General features: G+C 39.6%; 1 protein-coding gene across 2 annotated transcripts in view; it reads left to right on the top strand.

Moving 5' to 3' along the window:
- Positions 1-20,937, top strand: part of NECAB1 (N-terminal EF-hand calcium binding protein 1) — a 196,827-nt gene that overhangs the window by 41,966 nt on the left and 133,924 nt on the right. The gene's annotated exons all lie outside the window — the stretch shown is intronic.

Genomic DNA, 20,937 nt, shown 5'->3' with positions numbered 1-20,937 from the left:
AAGCTCAAAATTCGGTACAATCTCATTCTAATGAGAGTTCCATGAATCCTGCTAATTGTTTGATTAGAATTTTAATAATGAATGATTTGCCAGCAATTACATTCCTAATCTACACGTCCTGAAGATTTCACTCAGAGCAGAGACTAGAAATGAAAAGAACCTGAATGACAGTAGGAAAAATTTGAAGACATCAGAAGTCTAAATTTCCATCACTTTTATCCAAAAATTAATTTTAACATTGATATTTTCCATTATGTTTGGATATTTAGAAAATTTTCGTGAGTTTTTTTCTTGAGTAGTGTGGTTGAGTGTAGAACACAAATCCAGCTTTTCCTATGCATGATCCTTGGGATATATGGCATAGCAAAGAAAAAGAAGGTCAAAATGTAAGTTTTTGTCAACAGGGCAAAATATTGTTGAAATTTTTAACTTTCTCAAACTTTAAGCGAAGTGCACACAATCTGATATTCCAAAACATTCTGAAGAATGTTATGGCCACCTTATTAAGCCTTTCATGATTTCACAGACTTTTGTCAACCCTCATTTTAATTGTCTTCTTTCTGGGTCAAATATGCCTAATCTTTTTTCCTTTTTTAAAAAAGAAAAAGAATTGTTAATCTCTCATTTTAATTAGCCTTATTACATCTTTTCCGGCTCCATTCAAAGGTTTTGGACACACATTTTTCGCAAATTTGTAAAAGTTACTAGTAAAGTATCTAGTAAAGAATACATAAAGCCCATAATATTTAAGTTTGGCAAAAGACAATATTAGCAAAAACTAAATCTACAGCTTTGATAATTTAAAAATTGAAACCATCATATCAGAGAACAGAAATAGATAGAAGGAAGATCATTAGGTCAAGAGGAAACTTCCATGGTTCATCAGAAGTGCTCTTACTCATCAGAAAGCCAGCTTGTCTACATTTTTCAGTCAGAGGAACGCATGAATAAATTAACATAATTCCCTGTGGTGTTAACCATAGCACAGGCGGGGGAAAGATCCCCTAGGGACCAAAAATGATTCTTTCAGAGTACTGCACTTTGGAGTTCCAGATTGTTAAGATAGGCCAAATGGTAGACCAGATGGGAGTTTTGCTCTTAGGTCAGAGAGTGAACACACAGAAAAGCTTCCCAGGGCCTGCAGATGGGGGTTGGGGGGCGGGTTTAACTAGAAATGGACAACTGCCGGCTTCAGGTCGAGTATTCCTCGTTCCAGGCTAAGATGATTTTTTCAGTGCCAATTACTGGGATTTCACCCAATACTTGTTAAATCACTGAAGCACACCAAAGTGACAGAAATATCACCACCTACTGAAAGAGCATAGTCCATCTTGAGCTAGCTCTGAAAGCTTAAAAAACTCTTTCCTAAACGAAACTGAAAATTTCTCTCTCAACTTCACTTATTTTTCTTAGTTTTGTTCCTTGGGGACATGCAGAATACAAAGATGTTATGACAAGTCTTTCTAATATTTGAAGACAGTTTTATGCACCAATGATGAGATAAAATCCCATAATAATTGGAGAGCAATGATATCAAAGGGTTTGTTCCAGATGGTGGAATTTGGTTCCTTCTGAAACAGAAGGTTGTTCATCTTGTATTTGTGCGTGACAGCAAAATGCTAACTTGATGAGTTGGTTGAGGCAGCCACTTTCTCCCTTGAGTTATTCATCACATGCTTAAGTAGACACATATTGTGGGCACAAGGAAAAGAAGGCAGTGTCAGCACCCAAGGAATAAGCAGTGGGTTGGTCTGCAGAGTATGTGGCACAGCTTGTACCGCACTATGAGTGGAAAGTTCCCAGCATTTCCATAGTGGGCAAGAGAGATCTTCCTATTAAAATAACCAGTCCCATCTTTACTGGAACTGAAGACTCAGAAAGCAGCACCCAGACCTAAGTGCCTGGAGAATGGGGGAGACCACAATCGCAGGTGCTAAGCTAAGCAAGTACAGGAAAGAAATCAGAAAAGAGCAAAAGTGGTGTAGCTGTATGTCAAGATGTCAAGAGAGTGAAGAGAAAATCAAATTCCAGAGTATAATGGGTAAGACAGAGTGGGCAGACTGGGTGTCCAGAGTTGAGTTTTAGCAATATAGACTGGGCAAAGGAGCTCTGGCCAGAGAGTGTTCCAGGTATTCCAACAAGGCCCAAACTGGCCAGAGAACAAACTAGCAGAGAACACAGAGCATTTCCTTCGGCTCCATGATCAAGACTTAGCTGTAAGACCTAGGCTGTGGGCTGACCTCTGTCGAGGCATTCAGTCACCTCCCTGGCATAAACAGAGAAAGGCCAGCAGATGTATGCTGTTTCCCAGAGAGAGGCAGGAGTTATCTGTTAGCTATGGCCGATGATTTTAGTTTAGAATGCTTATATGCCAAATGAGTCATGGAGTCAGAGGAACTGTGATGCTAAGAAGGGAGACAAGAACATTCTTTACGGATTTTCCTCAACTTCTCCTAAGCTCTACTTGGCTGAAGTCACACTGGGGCAGAAGAGAATATAGGAGGCAGGACTTCACTGGTTGTGAGTGACAGAAACATAAATTAAGCTGACGGGAAAAATAATCACCTGACTCCTGTAGCTGAAAAGTCCAGAGGTGGGCCTTACGTGTGCTGGAGCAAGTACTCCCAACAGTGGTGCGAGCAATCAGTCTTCCATCAACTCCCACCTCTTCTTTTCTCTGTGTTGGCTGTTCTCTTGAACAGATCCTCTTGCTGAGATGTCAGGAAGAGACTAGAAGCTCTAGGTTCATATTGCCACCAGCTTGGCAAACTCTCAGAGGTTGCTATCCTTTCCCAGTAGTCCCAGCAAAATTCTGATCTTGAACTATGTTAGCTTGACTTGGGTCTCGTGCACATCCCTGAAAAAAAATCATTGTTTCCGGGAAAACACGATGTGGAAGAGAATTGGGACGGTATTTTCAGAATAGTGCTGGGCAGGCAGAACTTGTAGATCACCTGCCTACTCAGTCCCAAAGACTTTCCTCTCCCCTCTCATATTTGGGAGGAATATAATCCACTTCCCTAAAAGGACGAGAGGCTGGGCGCAGTTTGAACTCCAGAGAGTTTCTACTGAGTGTGGGGTCATTCAGGGAAATCTGAAGCTCTCTACAATGGAAAGGAATGAAGCCAGGGAGAGGTCTGTTAACAAGCGTGCTGGTCCAGGGTTCTAGTTGCCTACATCTGCTTCCTTCCTGACCATTTGACGTGTCTCCCCCCAGTGTCCCTGTGTTCCCACACTCTAGAATATTACTAGAATGACTCATGCAATGCCGTGTCTTCACTCCTTGTGGTCCTGCCAACTCTTCTGTCTCTTCAGGGACTTCCAAAACTTAGGCGGACTTTGTGGGTGACACCTGTTCTTTATTCCTTTAGTCCTTCTCCATAGTTATCCACCAGTTCTCACATATTGTGTTGTCCTTACTTCTTAAGAATTTAAAAATCGGAACTATGAACATGGCTAAAAGAAACGTTTTCGGACTATATTCTTTAGAGGCACACTTTGTGTCTCATTATCAGGGACCAAAAACTGAAGTCTTACAATCTTACTAGACCTATCTTTCCAGTTATTGGTTCCATTTGGCCATTAGCACCTACCTGCGGCCATCAAATGTACTTATTATTCACCTGTTTTTCAGATGTGCCTTTCACTTCAATCATCTCTGAAACCTATTTACTTTCTTTGAGCATCTCTAGCTCATAAGGATATGAGGAGAAAAAGACAGGCTGTTTCCTGTGAGTTCCTTTTAAAATTGTTTACTTTCCTCTGAAGGCATTTCCTCGACACTGCCAACACTTTCTCCCAAATCAGGCCATTCCACAATCTGCAGCGTTGATTGAGCTGAGGATTCTTTCCTGGAGGAAAAGTGAGGACTCAACAAATCTACTTTATAATTAAGAAGATTAGCATAGTTTAGGGGATTTATAAAGGAGAGGATTTTAAGGAGATTTTTCTTCAAGTGATGTGGAAATGGGTTCTCTTTAGTTATAATTTCTACAAGAAATTGGTCTCTGACCAAGACGGTAGACAAGCTAAATTTTGTGTCAGGGCAGTTCATATATAATTTCTAAAAAAAATATTTAATTTTTAATGGAATAAAAAAGTTACAGTTATTGTCTATGTGCCAGGCACTTACATCATCTTATTTAATCTTCACAAAAACCTCATAAAAAGGTATTATTACTCTTTACAACCCACAGTTCAGGAATCAGATATAGAAAGTTGAGTAACTCACCCAAGGTTACACACATACATTTTGAAAGAGCCTGGGATTATCTCAGGGGTAACTAAAAACCAAACTCCAGCTCATTGTCATGCCACTTCAGTAAATTTTCAGATTTTCCACTACTTATTGTGTCCTACCAGAAATCAAAATATTCCAGGGGCGCTTGGGGGTCTCATTTGGTTAGGCTTCTGACTCTTGATTTCAGCTCATTCTGACTCTTGATTTCAGCTCAGCTCATGATCTCACAGTCCTGAAATTGAGACCCATGTCGGGCTCCATGCTGAGCATGGGGTCTGCTTAAGATTCTCTCTCTCTCCCCCGCTTCTGCCCCTCTCCCTTGCTCTCTCTCTCTCTCTCTCTCTCTCTCTCTCTCAAATTAAAAAAAAAAAAAAAAAGGAAAGAAAGAAATCAAAATATCCCAAAGACAATTTAAAAAATCGCTTTCAGGTATTTTCCTTTTGATAAAGAGGTGCTTCATTCTCTAGCAGTAGAGTATATTTGGATGTACAGTATAGGGGTAATTGCCTTAATTGCTGCCTTAATCTCTTCCCTTTTTATAATCATTATGTAGGATTTTTACAGTGTGGGAGTCACCACAATGTAGAGGTGTTATTCTTTTTCTTTGTGGACATTATTTCTATTCCTTGCACATTTTCCCTCCCTCCACCCTGCCGTTATATGTGGAATTCATCTCCTACTTTTGGACTTAGTTCGTTACCACCCTCCACTCCATCACTTTACATTTGCCTCATTTTCTCCATTGTTCTTCAGACCACTCACGGAGTTTTACTGTTTCCTTTAATCATTCGTGTTAAAGGCTTCTGCTTTCAAGCTGTTTCAGATCATCTTATGTTTTAACCTTATGTAGAGAACTCTTTTCTGGTTGTCATCTCCTCCTCCCAATAAAGAATGTGAATTCTCTTTTGATTTTTACTCAATTCACTTCACATCAGCCATTAACACAGTTGCTGATGGCAAAGTAAAACTCGATTACTACTCGAAATAAAAGTTGATTCCTGAGGAATCTAAATGAATTTTTTATTCATATAAATGCAGTATTCTTTCTGACGTCACCAATATCCACCAAATGGACGAAATCAGATCAGTAAAGTGTTAACCCTAATCTTTTAAAAATACACGAAGCTTACTTCTTGGATGGTTTCCTCTCTCCCTCATCCACCAATGCACCAACCAATTCTGTCTTCTTCCCCCCCCTCCCCCCCCAGCTCATTCATCTTATGAATCCATCTAACTCTCTTTATGGTCACTACCCCTACCTAAATGCAAGCTTTCTCCCTTTTACAGCTGCATTGTTCTCAAAATGGTCACTTTGGTGGAGTACTTGCAATTTTTTTCTCTATGATGTTCCCAGGTTTCAGAATCTTTGAAATAAGTATAGATTACAAATAACCTGAAAGTGATTGCTTCCTTTTGAAATGAATTTTGTCAAGAGCAATCTCTTAAGAAAGATATTTTGCCCTATAATAATTATATAAATACCACATACTTACTGTAAAAAAAGAATTCAAATAATACAGAAATCATAAGAAAGAGCATAAAAATACCCAAAATTTCACCACCTTGACTTAACTACCAATAGCATTTGGTCACCATACTTCTACTGTGTGCATTCTGTTCTAATCATAGAAAGCTATTTTCTTCTATTTCTTCTCCTTTCCTACTATCCACTCCTATCTTACCCCACATGACCAATCTCTACCACTGAGACTGTGGTCTTCTATCTTTTTCCATATTTAAATAATCGTATACATATCTATACGCCTCTTGAAAACCTTCCCTGACCTTTCTTATTAGGTTACATTTCTCATTCTGCCTTCTCCTTGTGGCGTGTATCTCTTTTCCGAAGCACTTACATAAACTACAATTTTATGCTTGTTCCATGTTTATTTGATTGATGCTGCCCTCCCCAGTCTAAACGACACGAAGGCAGAAGTCATGACTGTCTTGCTTTCCATGGATTCCAGGCCCAGCACCAACGTCTGTAATATATGTTATGAGCTCATTGAGAAGGGATAGATTCCTGCCTCCCCCTATCTCATGCTGTGCACTTTGCCTGAATAGCCTCGCCCCTCTCCTCTGCCTAGTAAAGTTTTGTAGCTGTCAAAGTCCACCCAATTCCAGAAAAGCAATGTTGCAGTGTGGAAAAAGCTCAGGAACTGGTCAAGCTTAGGCTTAAATCCTTCCACTATCTAGCAGTAAGGACTATGGATGGCCATCGCTCTTTATTGAACCTTAATATTATTGGCTGTAAAATAGATCCAAGGTAGAGACTCATTTTGTGAAGTTTAACGATAATATGTAAAGACCTGCCATTAAATCATAATCATGATTATTATTGTTAAGATGTATTTACTAACCTTTTCTTCTTTCCTGATTGTCTTTTTTGTCCACATTTCTGTAATTGCCATTTCATAGGGTACCATTTAATTATATATCTGTTGTTATTTTTTGCTAATTGTTTCATGAGCATGTTAATTTTGTCACTAAATCTAAATCATACAGTCCTTTCAGGCAAGAATATGGTTTTCTGCTATTTCCACTAATTGTTATAATACACTCAATAAGTACTTGGTTAGTTGACTAATTCTTCTAGGAATGGAGTATATTGATTAGATGTAAGAAAAGCATACAAAGGCACATTGTTGGTGATTTTTAGAGTTGAGATCCTGGCTGACTGATGATAGAAAGGATGATGCTACTGACAGATCCGGTCAAATAATAACTGAGTATTTTTGAGGGGAATAGAGTAAATAATAAGTCTGACTTTGGACTCACAATTAAATTTTTGAAAGGTATGTCTCTTTTAAAATAGTTCTCTATGCCCATGAACTAAAAGCCATGAAATGTAATTTTAAAATGTGAATGTGGATTGTTTATTTTAGCAGACAGAAAATATGTTCAAATTAAGAATTTCTCTTTGTCCCAGTATATTTAGTGGATCTGCATTTATATATAAAACAAAGTTTCCCTGCTTTAAAAGAAGCTCCCACTATATAGAATATTATGTTCTCTTTTCTGTTTTTTTAAGGTTTATGTATTTATTGAGTGGGGGAGGGGCAGAGAGAGAGGAGGAGAGAGAATCCTAAGCAGGCTCTGCACTCAGCACGGAGCCTGATGTGAGGATTGAGATCATGACCTGAGCCAAAATCAAGTGCTGGATGCTTAATTGACTAGGCCACGCAGACGCCTCTTCTCTTTTCTGTTCTTAAAAGGTTTCTCAGTAGGGAAAAATAGACTAATTAGCAAAAGCTTTTAGTAGTGAACTCAAACTGTAATAGGAAGAAAGCTGAGCTTGGGTATCAGCTGAACGTTACTGTTCTTGACTCATTCACTAAGGGTTTAATGGCTTAATTTTTAGGTTTTTCTGGGAATCTGTTTTTAATTAAAATAGTTTGCTTTTAGAATAATTAGAATTCTGCATGTGGAAAACCATAGGATTTTAATTATTTGCATACAGAACTTTCCCTCCACTTCCCATCCTCGCTGCCGTCAGGTTGAAATGAATATAGACTTGAGATTGTCACAAAGAGTCTCTCTCTTGCTCTCTCCCTTACCGTGTATAGTTGCCAAGTGAAAATTCAGATTTGACCTTGACAACTGTTACTCTAGTTGAGTTTGCAGCTTCCAAGAACTTAGTCATTTATCCTTACTTATGTAATAGAATTGGGTGCACTGTCTCTGAGCTCCTGTCTGCATCTAGTTTCTTTCACTCTCTTTTACAATCTCTCCCTCTGTCACTGTCTTCGACTGATCCATCTCTAAACTGGAAGTTGACGGACTATGTCTATACCAGGGTCACTTAAATAGAAATGGATTGTAAGAGGTCTCTACTCTTTGAATTTCTGTGTTGCTGTTTATTTAATTGCCTTTGCATTTCTGCTTCTACTTTGAATCCCTAATCCTGGATCCTTGCCCTTTATATTTTACATTTGAAAATCTTTTTATTCTCCATGGAGCTAACTTCTGGTTCATGAAAACTCAAAGGGATTTTATCTTTAATATAGAGTATATTCAGAGAGACATAGTCCAGTGAAAAGAGCATAGTATGAATTCATGAAACATTGTTATCCTCACTGTATTTGATTGGAACTGTTCTGTAGGGTGAAGAAAGTAATGTAGATTTCAAAGCCCATGACAGAAATCCCTCATTCACAGTCCTAGATTACGCAGGAAATCTTTGTCCTTTGGTGGTTATGTAAAGTCTTCCACATAAGATTTCTTAACCTGGTAACATGAATCCCTGGAAATTTAATATAAAATGCTATAGATATTACATATTTTAAATTTGATGGGGAGGGAGGAGAGATGGTTGATTCATTATATCAGACACTCAGCGTTCTGTGCCAAAACAGCAAAGAACAACTATGCAAGACTTGCCTTTCCTCTTAACTTCTCAATCAGCCCCCCCCACCGGCCTTTTATGAGTAATTTTATACCAACCCTGATACAGAAAAAAAAAAGAGCTTAAATATTGTAAGAGGCTACCACAGAAACCCACTGAAGTTTCTTGGGAATTCCAGGGAAGAGGATCCTAGAGATTAGGGAGAGAGAGAGAGGCTAATAAATGGAACTTTGAGCTCAGTCTGTGTCTCATACTCTGTCTTGCCCATACAAACTGAACTTTCCATTCTTTCAACAAGTATTAGTGTTTACCTCGTTGTGCTAGATGCTGGGGATATGATGGTGAAGAAGAGATTTATAGTTTGGCCAGGGACGTAGAAAGATGGTAACCTGATTAATTATGACAGGGAGATACAACTGTTTTGGAGTTAGGGGTGGGGACTAACCCAGTCTACAGTCAAGACCTCTTGAAAGTGACTTTTAAGTGCGTGATGAGCTACTATCAAGAAGAGGTGTGGATATGAGTGGGGTTGCAGATGAGAAAAGTTTTAGTCGAAGAGAATGGCATATGGGGAAACCTTAGGTGAGAGGGAGGGTGGCATGTTGGGGGACCTGAAAGGCATGCAGTCTGCTCAAGTTTAAGAGTGTGATGAGGAGAGGGACCAGAGAGACAGGGCCACTTGTGAAAGGCCACTTATGAACCTGTGGGGCATTTGGATTTCTACCCTCAGGTCAGTGTGGAGCCACGAAAGGGTCTTAAACATGGAAGGCACCGGACTAGTTTTCTGATTTAGAAAGATGGATCTTCCCAAAATAAAAGAGGATTGATGAGAGGTGACAAGTCTGGAGACAGAAAGACCAATTAAAAGGCTACTTCGGCTATCCTTGAAAAAAGGTTTATCTGAATCATCATTTTGAAAACTAGTCTTTGAGTAGGTTGAAATCTTTCTGATCTGGAAAGATGTCAGGTACTCAGTAACCCGATAATGCAGAGCAATAATAATGGTGAAAGTTTATGTACCAGATCCTGTTTTAAGAACTTTGCATCACTGGGGCACCTGGGTGCCTCAGTCAGTTGAGCATCTGACTCTTGATTTTGACTCAGATCATGATCCCCAGGTTGTGGGATCGAGCCCTGCATCGGGCTCCATGCTCAGCAAGGAGTGTGGAGCCTGCTTAAGATTCGCTTTCTCTCTCTGTCTCTGTCTCTCCGTCTTGCTCCTGCCTCTCTCTCACCCCCCTACTCTGCCCGTCCCAGCCACCCTCTGCTCATATGTGCTCTCTCTCTCTCTCTCAAATAAATGTTCCATCATTAACTTATTTAATCTTAACAACAGACCATGATTGAGCCCATTTTGCATGAGAAGGCTGAAATACAGAGACTGAGTGATTTTCCCCAAGACACCCAGAGGGTAAGGAGTAAGCCTGGGAAGTCTGGCTCTTAACCACGACTCTATACAGTGGCCTGTTCTCGGTACACTGGCTCGGTGTCTGGCAGAGAAGTATAGTCTTCCCTCTGTTTCTGAAGGACTTGGCCAAGCAAACTTTTCAGTGTTTTACTATCTTTGAATATTAAGTGGCGCTACTAATATTTTCTGGCAGGAAATTGTGAAAACTCATGAAACAAACGTTAAAAAGCAGTTTAGTCTGGCAACCACAGAAGGTGCCACGTAAATACGAGGAGTTTGTTTGACTTGAGTTAGCAGTGCTTGTCAGCGCGGGAATTCGTGACGCGCCAGCTCGTCCATTGCTCGCTCATTGCTGCCTCCTGGGTTCAGGACCAGGGAAGGCGAGGGTGGCTGGGAAGCTGCCCCGTTCAGGTCATTCTCTGCCCACTGTCCTGACTCTTCTGTGAGGGCAGGGGCACCGGTAGCCTCGATGAATGGAAATCTAATATTTCAAGAGGTGTTACCCTGGAAGAACAAAAATACTTGTGGTGAAGCTATCAATTTAGTGACCAAGTAGTTGAAGTAGTTGATCGGAAGATGTGCGTGGAAATGACCTATTTTGGGCAGAGAGCCTTCGGAGATTAAACTCTCCCTTTCTGAAGAGCCTTAGAAATGCGAACTCCAGTTGACAGAAATTGCTTTTTTCCTAATCATGTCTTCAGGAGGCAACAGTAGCTTGGAAAATGGGCTTCCTTTGAAAAAAGGAGATGAGCACAGCATAGAGATAGATGAGGGTCAAAAGGGCCTTGACTTCCGTAATAGTAGGAGAATATTGGAGGCTACTTGAGTCTCTGGGTATCACTAAGGAAAGGAAGTTAGGAAATGCCATCCCCATTAGGGACTTTGCTTTCCCCTCTCTCCTAGTGTTTAAGTTTCACAGCAGTGAAAGTGACATGGAGACTTGTTGCCTAAGATGGCATGGAGAGGGGGAGCTGAGCCTATTGGGTTTGTCTTGAGAGAGAAGAACCTCCTGATGGATAATGGGGTGGCAGCTCAGAATGAAAGGAAAGCAATCTGGATCCTGGAAAAAATTATTAGAAAAGGGTACTCCAGAGGTGGCTCAGGCCTGAGAGTTAATGGGGGACACTTAAGTGTCAGGACCCCATGCAGTGCAAAAGTAGATTCTGGAAAATTCCACCGGGTGGGTCACAGAGAGCCTCCTAAAATGGTGATCTCAAAAGTTCACTTTTGTCTTTGGGCTTGAAATTATATCCGGTACAAATCTATATGCCTAATAAATAGATCGAAGTTACCGCTTTCTGAATTTTTCCATTGTTTCTCCTCTCTTAAAGACAAGTGCTGGGTAGGAGGGAGGATTGGTTAAGCCGCATCGCACATCGTAGAAGCTGTCTGCAGAGGAAAATCGTCAGCGGGTTCTCAAGGGCCTGGCTGTGTGGGTGGGCTTCCTGGTTGCTGTTTGCTGTTTGTTTTATGTGGGCAGGAACAGCTTGTCTGCTACAGCTCTTTGCTCTTCAAGTGAGTCCTGGGCTGTCTAGCTCGGTGCTGTGCGTGACTAGAGCTTTTAACCACACTCAGAGGCTTTCCCAACGTAGGACATTCTCTGTAAAGCTGCCGTGTTGAGACAATGCAGACATTTAGATGGCTGGAAGAGTTTTCCTTTATTGTCATTCTCAGTGGATCTCAGAACATTACACATGGTTTTTATAGTGTGCATTCAAAAGAGGTTAGAGTGGGAGAGAGCCAAAGCATAAGAAACTGTTAAAAACTGAGAACAAACTGAGGGTTGATGGGGGGTGGGAGGGAGGGGAGGGTGGGTGATGGGTATTGAGGAGGGCACCTTTTGGGATGAGCACTGGGTGTTGTATGGAAACCAATTTGACAATAAATTTCATATATTAAAAAAAATATATATATAGTGTGTGTTCAACTGTACTAAAATTGCTAAGGACTTTCCAGGCAGGGCTAATGGTAACGTGACTGCAGGTGCTAGAGAAGCTGCCTTAGAACACGGCAGATGCAGGTAGACAGCAACATGTAAAGTTCGCTGTTTTGTGCCCCTTCCGGAATCATTCCTTTGGCTGAATGGGTGGATTACTACTGGTTTTCTTTTCCTCTTCATATCCAAGAGGGTTGTAAGTGCCACTTGCCCTAGCAAAGGAAGGAGGGAAGAATCTCTTTATGTACTTCTTTATATTTCCTCTTTTTTTTAAATGTTTATTTATCTTGGGAGAAACGCAAAGCCCACTGAGGGGCTCGATCTCACGAACCACGAGATTATGACCTGAGCTGAAATCAAGAGTGGGACGTTTAAGCAACCGACTGAGCCACCGAGGTGCCCCTTTTACTTTAATTTCTGAAGCAGCTATGATTTACAGGGTCACGAGTGGAAAATCCTTAATATTTTTTTAGTGTGTAGCAGAGAAGTGAGTTGGTGACTTTTCATTGACCCTGTTGCCTGTCGTTAGAACTATTTATTCCATGTTCCTCAACCAGAACAGTGAGACATACTAGGTGACAGGACCCCAAGGATAGTTTCAACACTGAACTCAGAGATTTGTTTCATTTCGCTCAAACAGATTTGTATCGAGCACTGGCTATGGGCTAGAAACTAAAAAAATACAAAATCTAGCATAATTTTTAGACAGAAGTACTTCTTTCCGAGCAGGATGTTTCCTTTCATATTTTTACATCACTGACAATGTATGTCAAGGGAAAGGAAAACGTGGCTTCTTCAGGGACACCCTAGTCTAACTCTTTCATTTTACATTTGAGGAAACTGAGTTCAAAGAAGATAAATGACTTCCCAAAATTATGACGGACTCAGCCTGGGCTAGAACCCGTGTCTCCAGAACCCATTCCTATCTCTTTCTATTCGGTGCTGCTTCCTGACTTACAGGAACCAGAAACTCAGGTGGGAAATAGGATATGTGACTTTTTTTTTTTTTTTCCTATAAGTTAACTTAATTTCTGTTTCAAGCCTCCATTCTTCTGGGTGGTGGAAATTTAATCGCAATCCTGGGGTTTGTGTAGGAGTATAGCGCCTCACCTAGCACAAGATCATGAGAGAAGAGGGGTATCTGTCTGTTCAGCTCTCCATTCAGTGTCTGCAGTGGTGTTTTCCTTCCCATCTGATCTTTGGTCATGAGTCCAGGCAGGTCCCGTACACATTCCCTTGTTCTCAGCCCCCCGGCACTTTTCATATCTCCCAGTTCCCCGTGCCTTATCTCTGCTGCTCTCAGATCCGGATGATCCCTGTATTGTTCCCAAACCAGTCCCTGTACAGGCAATTTTGTAAAACTGTCACAGGTCCTGCCCAGGCCCACCACGCAGATATATCTACTGCTCCCATCGTGCTCATCAAGATTGATGGGATTTTCCTCTTCCATTCTAGGGAATTTTTATCTAGTTGGGGATGGGGAGGCTTAGCTGTTACTAAGTTGTATTCTTCTAAATCTTTTTTTTTTTTTTTTTTTTACCTGAATCAAAAGTCAAGAATCTGACCCTTTGTATTAGTCGGGGTTCTCCAGAGAGTCAATTGGATATATATTTAAATAGAAAGAGGTTTATTTTAAGGAATTGGCTCGTGTAAGAGACCACCAAGTCCAAAATCTGCAGGGTGGCCTGGCGGGCTGGAAGGCCAGGAAGAGCCAGTATTGCAGTTCAACTTTGAAAGTCATCTGCTCGATATTAGTCTTACTTGAGGGAGATCAATCTTTTTTTCTACCAGGCCTTTAACTGACTGTATGAGGCCCACCTACATTACGGAGGACAATCTGTTTTACTCACAGATCACTGATTTAATGTTAATCTCATCCAAAAACACCCTCACGGAAACATGCAGAATAATGTTTGAGCACGTATCTGGGCACTATGGGCCAACCAAGTTGACACGCAAAATGAGCTATCACACCCCGGTCTTGTGATCTGCCTCGTCTTTGCTTCTCTAAGACACTAGTAACCTAGTCAGTAGAAGGAAATAATAGTAGACGTTGTGGGCATCAAAGCAGATGGGAGACTTTGGTTAATATTTGTAAAATACCTACCATGCATGATTATAGTACCTATATATTTATTTTGGCTGTTATTAATTAGAAATTTTTAAATTTTATTTTTATTTTTTATTTTTTTTTCAACGTTTTTTTTTTTTTTATTTTTTTTTGGGACAGAGAGAGACAGAGCATGAATGGGGGAGGGGCAGAGAGAGAGGGAGACACAGAATCGGAAACAGGCTCCAGGCTCTGAGCCATCAGCCCAGAGCCTGACGTGGGGCTCGAACTCACGGACCGCGAGATTGTGACCTGGCTGAAGTCGGACGCTTAACCGACTGCGCCACCCAGGCGCCCCTAAATTTTATTTTTAATTTAAAATTTACATCCAAATTAGTTAGCATATAGTGAAACAATGATTTCAGGAGTAGATTCCTTAATGCCCCTTACCCATTTAGCCCATCCCCCCTCCCACAACCCCTCCAGCAACCCTCAGTTTGTTCTCCAAATAATTAGAAATTTTTAATATGCTACTTTATTAGTTTATTTTGAGTTTTGCAGATGTTTATTTTCAGTCTTCCAAAACACAAAAAGCTTCTTAAAAGCAGGCACCTGGTTCATTTCCATTGATTATAGTATTTTGTCAAAAGGACAATAAATTCCATTAATTGAAAAAAAATGTTTATAAGCCACAAGGTACAGCACTATATATTTAAGTAAGAGGCACCTGGGTGGCTCACTTGTTTAAATGGCTGACTCTTGATTTCAGTCAGATTATGATCTCATGGTGCATGAGATCGAGCCCCGCATCAGGCTCCACACCAACAGCATGGAGCCTGCTTGGGATTCTCTCTGTCCCTCTCTCTCTCTGCCCCTCCCCTATGGATACATGCTTTCTCTCTCAAAAAATAAATAAATTAATTAAAAAAAAAATAAACTTATGCAATTTTCAAATGGTATTTGTTACCAAAAAGACATTTGAAGTATAACTACTTTCACTTAACTTGATGGTTTTTTGGACTATCTTGAGACTTGCATTTTTTTGTCTGTATGCAAATCAAAAGACACTAGGCTGGTAGAAGTTATAGAACAAAATTTTCAAAGTGAGCAGTTTTTTTGTTTTTTTGTTTTTTTCTCCAACCAGCCTGGTGGTTTTTCTTCTTTGAGTGTCATCTATGTTTTTAATTTTTAAAGTAGATTGCCTCTGAGTGATTTTTAAAAGCCAACAACATAACACTTTTATCTTCCTTTGAGTTGCTGGGAGACCACAGGGTTTTCTAGAATGAAGTGCCACCTGGTACATCCTAAATTCTGTGAAACAGAGATTAAACTGGGCCAGGTGAACAAAAAGTGACATATGCTTAATTACCACAAAATGATACCTCGTTACTTTCATGCCAGCTATAATGCAACACTGAACATAGCTAAGATTGTGTTTGATTTTAATGTGATTTACATAAGATGATCTGTTCGAACTGGAATGATTCCTCTAATGTTGCCAACTTGCATTTTTTTCAAATTTGTTGAATGTTTATTTATTTTTGAGAGAGAGAGAAACAGAAACAGAGAGAGGGAGACACAGAATCCCAAGCAGGCTCTAGGCTCTGAGCTGTCAGCACAGAGCCCGATGCAGGGCTTGAACTCACAAACTATAAAATCGTGACCTGAGCTGAAGTCAGATGCTTAACCAACTGAGCCAGTCAGGTACCCCCCAACCTGCATTTTAATAGGTATTTTTTTGGGTATACGTGTTACTGGTATAGCTGACCACATTTTGGCCACTGATACCTAATGCTTTCCTAGGCTTGTTATTACAACAAAATAGTTTTTTGTTTAACATTGAAATTGCAGGAGTAATTAGTTTCACTTGCTCTTTTTTTTTAAGGTTATTTATTTATTTTGAGAGAGAGAGTGAAAGAGCACAAGCAGGAGAGGGTCAGAAAGAGAGGGAGAGAGAAACCCAAGCAGGCTCCTTGCTGTCAGCATGGAGCCTGACACGGGGCTCTGTCCCACAAACTATGAGATCCTGACCTGAGCCAAAATCGAGTTGGATGCTTAGCCAGTTGAGCTATGAGGTGCCCCTCTCTTGCTCTTGACACCTCATAAAGAAAGAAAATACCAGACATTTTATTGTCATCAAAATGAAAACTGCAGTAATTATGTCATAATAGATTTAATCTATGAACTTTGCTTGATCTATATTTAGATGAAACCGTGATAGTTCTAGAAGCCTCAGAAAATAATAAAAGTTTTATAGTTAGCTTATTGTAAGAGACTAGCTATGATTGGTCTTAAGCCTTTTATAACCAAAGATTTAGGACAGGAAATTTAGTTTTTAGCACCTTTGATAATGAGACTGCATCAATTAAAAAAAATCAAGTATTTTTTTCAGTTGATGTTATTTTCTACTTGTTTATTCTTCAATTATTGGAGTGCTTACTATGTGCCAAACTGTCCAGACTAGAATTGACCTATAGAATAGGTAGATAATAGATAAAATAATAGAATAATTAAACTACTTCTCAAAGTTCTTTTTATGAGATTAAAAAACAGATTTTATTTAGAATTTTTCAGTGTTATCTATTTATTTATGTATTTATTTTAAACTTCAGTAGTTTAATAATGAAAAGTGGCAAAGGCAGTAGGGAGTGCTGCAGCAGGGGCATATTTGTGTTTTATTTTGCTTTTTAAAAATTTCTGTATTTAAATTCAAGTTAGTTAACATACAGCATAGTATTGGTTTCAGGAGTAGAACCCAGTGATTCATCACTTATGTATAACACCCAGTGCTCATCCCAACAAGTGCCCATCACCCATTTAGCCCATCCCCCTGCCCTACACCTTTCCAGACACCCTCAGTTTGTTCTCTGTATTTCAGAGTCTCTTATGGTTTGCTTCCCTCTCTGTTTTTATCTTATTTTTCCTTCCCTTCCCCTATGTTCATCTGTTTTGTTTCTTAAGTTCCCCATATGAGTGAAATAATATGATATTTGCCTTTCTCTGGCTTACTTTACTTAGCATAATATATTCTGATTCCATCCATGTGGTTGCAGATGGCAAGATTTCATTCTTTTTGATGACTGAGTAGTGGTCCATTGTATATATCTACCACTCCTTCTTTATCTGTTCATCAGTCAGTGGACATTTGGGCTCTTTCCATAATTTGGCTATTGTTGATAGTGCTGCTATAAACATTGGGGTGCATGTACCCCTTTGAATCAGCATTTTTGCCTCCTTTGGATAAATGCTCCATAGTGCAATTGCTGGGTTGTAGGGTAATTCTGTTTTTAATTTTTTGAGGAACCTCCACACTGTTTTCCCAAGTGGCTACACCAGCTTGCACTCCCACCAGCAGTGCAAAAGAGTTCCCCTTTCTCTGCATCCTTGGCCAACATCTGTTGTTTCCTAAGTTTAGCCATTCTGACAGGTATGAGGTGGTATCTCATTGTGGTTTTGATTTGTACTTCTCTGATGATGAGTGATGTTGGACATCTTTTCATGTGTCTGTTCGCCATCTGGTTATCTTCTTTGGAAAAGTATCTATTAACGTCTTCTGCCTATTTCTTCACTGGATTATTTGTTTTTTGGATGTTGAGTTTGGTAAGTTCTTTATAGATTTTGGATACTAACCCTTTATCTGATATGTTATTTGGAAATATCTTCTCCCATTCTGTCAGTTGCCTTTTAGTTTTGTTGATTGTCTCCTTCACTGTGCAGAAGTTACTTATCTTGATTAGGTCCCAGTAGTTCATTTTTGCTTTTATTTCCCTTGCCTCTGGAGACATGCCGAGTAAGAAGTTGCTGCGGCCAAGGTCAAAGAGGTTGCTGCCTGTTTTCTCCTCTAGGATTTTGATGGTTTCCTGTCTCACATTTAGGTCTTTCATCCATTTTGAGTTTATTTTTGTGTATGGTGTAAGAAGGTGGTCCAGGTTCATTTTTCTGCATGTTGCTGTCCAGTTTTCCTACACTATTTACTGAAGAGACTGTCTTTTTTTGCATTGGATACTCCTTCCTGTTTCGTCAAAGACTAGTTAGCCATATATTTGTGGGTCCATGCCTGGGTTCTCTGTTCTGTTCTATTGATCTATGTGTCTGTTTTTATGCCAGTACCATACTGCCCTGATGATTACAGCTTTGTAATACAGCTTGAATTCTGGAATTGTGATGCCTCCAGGTTTGGTGTTCTTTTCAACATTATTTTGACTTTTCTGGGTTTTTTTCCTGGTTCCATACAAATTTTAGGATTTTTTTTTTTTTTTTTTTTAGCTCTGTGAAGGATTCTGGGTGTTATTTTGATAGGGCTTACATTGAATATGTAGATTGTTCTCAGTAGTATCGACATTTTAACAATATTTGTTCTTCCAATCCATGAGCATGGAATGTTTTTCCATTTGTTGTGTCTTCAGTTTTTTAATAAGCTTTCTATAGTTTTCAGCATACAGATCTGGAGTCCTGGGCCAGATTGCTTCCCAGGAGGAATCTACCAGATGTTTAAAGCAGAGTGAATACCTATTATTCTCAAGCTGTTCCAAAAAATAGAAATGAAAGTAAAGCTTCCAAACTCATTCTATGAAGCCAGCATACCTTCATTCCAAAACCAGGCAAAGATACCACTAAAAAGGCAATTTACAGGCCAATATCCCTGATGAAACTGGATGCAAAAATTATCAACAAGATACTAGCAAGTTGAATTCAACAGTACATTGAAAGAATTATTCACCATGACTCAGTAGGATTTATTCCTGGGCTGCAGGGCTCATTCAATACTCACAAATCAACCAACAGGATATACCACATTAATAAAAGAAAGGATAGGAACCATTTGATCCCTTCAGTAGATAAAAGCATTTGAAAAAAACATTTGACAAACTACGGCCTTCTTTCTTGATAAAAACCCTTAAGAACGTAAGGATAGAAGGAACATACCTCAACATCATAAAGGCCATATATGCAAGGCTCCCGACTAGTATCATCCTCAGTGTGGAAAAACTGAGAGCTTTCCCCCTAAGTTCAGGAGCACCACAGGGATGTCCACTCTCACCATGGTTGTTCAACATGGTACTGGAAGTCCTAGCCTCAGCAATAAGACAACAAAATGAAATAAAAGGCATGCAAATTGCCAAAGAAGAATCAAACTTTCACTCTTTGCAGATGACATGATACTCTACATGGAAAAACCGCAAAGACTCCAGCAAAAAACTTCTAGAACTGCTATGTTAATTCAGCAAAGCCACAGGATATAAAATCAACATACAGAAATCGGTTGTATTCAGGGGCACCTGGGTGGCTCAGTCAGTTAAGTGTCTGACTTCAGCTCAGGTCATGATCTCACGGTTCGTGGGTTCGAGCCCCATGTCGGTCTCTGTGCTGACAGAGCCTGGAGCCTGCTTCGGATTCTGTGTCTCCCTCTCACTCTCTCTGCCCCTCCCCTGCTCATGCTCTGTTGCAGTCTCTGTCTCTCAAAAAATAAATAAACATTAAAATTTTGTCTTAAATAAAAAATAAAAATAAATAAATAAAAAGAAATCCGTTGCAATTCTATACACCAATAATGAAGCAGCAGAAGGAGAAATCAAGGAATCAATCCCATTTACAGTTGCACCAAAAACCATAAGATACCTAGGAATAAACCTAACCAAACAGTATTATTTATCTTTAATAAAACTGTTAACAAAACAACCATAGTTGATCATTGTATGTAGTTCTAATTTCCATTTTTGTAACAACATTATTTGCTTTTGTACTGAACTCTCCAAAGCAGAATGAGAAGGGATTAGAATGGACTATGGTCTAGAATTAACTTAATATGCCAGAAGTTATAAGAGGGAAGAGTATAACCTGCCAAGCATGGTAGGCCTCAACTTGAAATCATTTGAATTTCCTCTTCTAGTTGTCAGAAAGGAACAGAGAGAGGGAGATCAAAAATGGAATGACAGAAAGGAGAAATTAGAGGAATAGAAAAAAACATGTGAATAAGGTGGGATAGGAAAAGTTAATTCAGTTACTCGTTTGATTTTAAGGATTGTTTCCTTGAATGCAAAACTAACTCTATATGATTGATGAAGTTGCCCTGGAAGGGGAAAAATATTTTCTCTAATAGTAATGCTCCTTGATAATTCATTTCAATAACATAAAAATGGCCCTGTCACAAAGTAGCACATTTTGCCAAAGCATGTCATGTAAAAAATCAATAAAATTAGTGGAGAAAGATTTAGGCTTGCAGGGTTCTAGTGTAATGTCACAGAGGCCTGGGCACCGGTGGTCTGGAACAGATCATGAACCGTGGGAGAAGAGAAGATGAATCATGTAAAGATTATTTGTCATGCATATAGAGAGTTGACAGATACGTAACACCATCAAAATCACGAAGTATGCTCTATTGAACAGCTCAGAGGAAAGACCCCAGCCATTAGAGAACAGGAGATCCAGGGTCTCATTATTCTTTCTGTATCTTATTAGTGGGCTTCAGGTCTGTGTATTTCCATTGAGATCATTAAATTCTCATTTGTTTTTATTGTGCATGTATCTTTACTTCCCAAGTACACAGGATTCAGCATCACTTTCACTCAGTTAAAGTGAATTAATATAATTTTGTTGTTGTTTCTAGTTTTCTTGCAGGAAGAGGGAGTTTTTTGGAGAAATGCATCAGTAAAAGCCTCTGCCTAATATCCTGCATGTCCACTCATTGTGGGAAAATATCTAATTTCACCAGAGATGAATGTCTGTCAGGAAGAGTGCAAGCTAACATCTGCCAAATTCCTACTCTGCACAAAACACTGTTCTAAACATTTTATGCTTTTAAATTACCACCATCTATCATGGCTTTGAAAGTTCAGTAACTTACCAGGGTCATATAACTGGCAAAGGGTGGATCAGGGAGTCAAAGCAGAACATTGTGGCTTCAAAAATATTTTTTTTTTTTTCAACGTTTATTTATTTTTGGGACAGAGAGAGACAG

The sequence above is a fragment of the Leopardus geoffroyi genome, chromosome C3, assembly GCF_018350155.1.
Source record: "Leopardus geoffroyi isolate Oge1 chromosome C3, O.geoffroyi_Oge1_pat1.0, whole genome shotgun sequence".
NCBI classification, from domain to species: domain Eukaryota; kingdom Metazoa; phylum Chordata; class Mammalia; order Carnivora; family Felidae; genus Leopardus; species Leopardus geoffroyi.
Note: the sequence above shows the minus strand (reverse complement) of the source record. Positions and strands in the feature narration are given on the sequence as shown.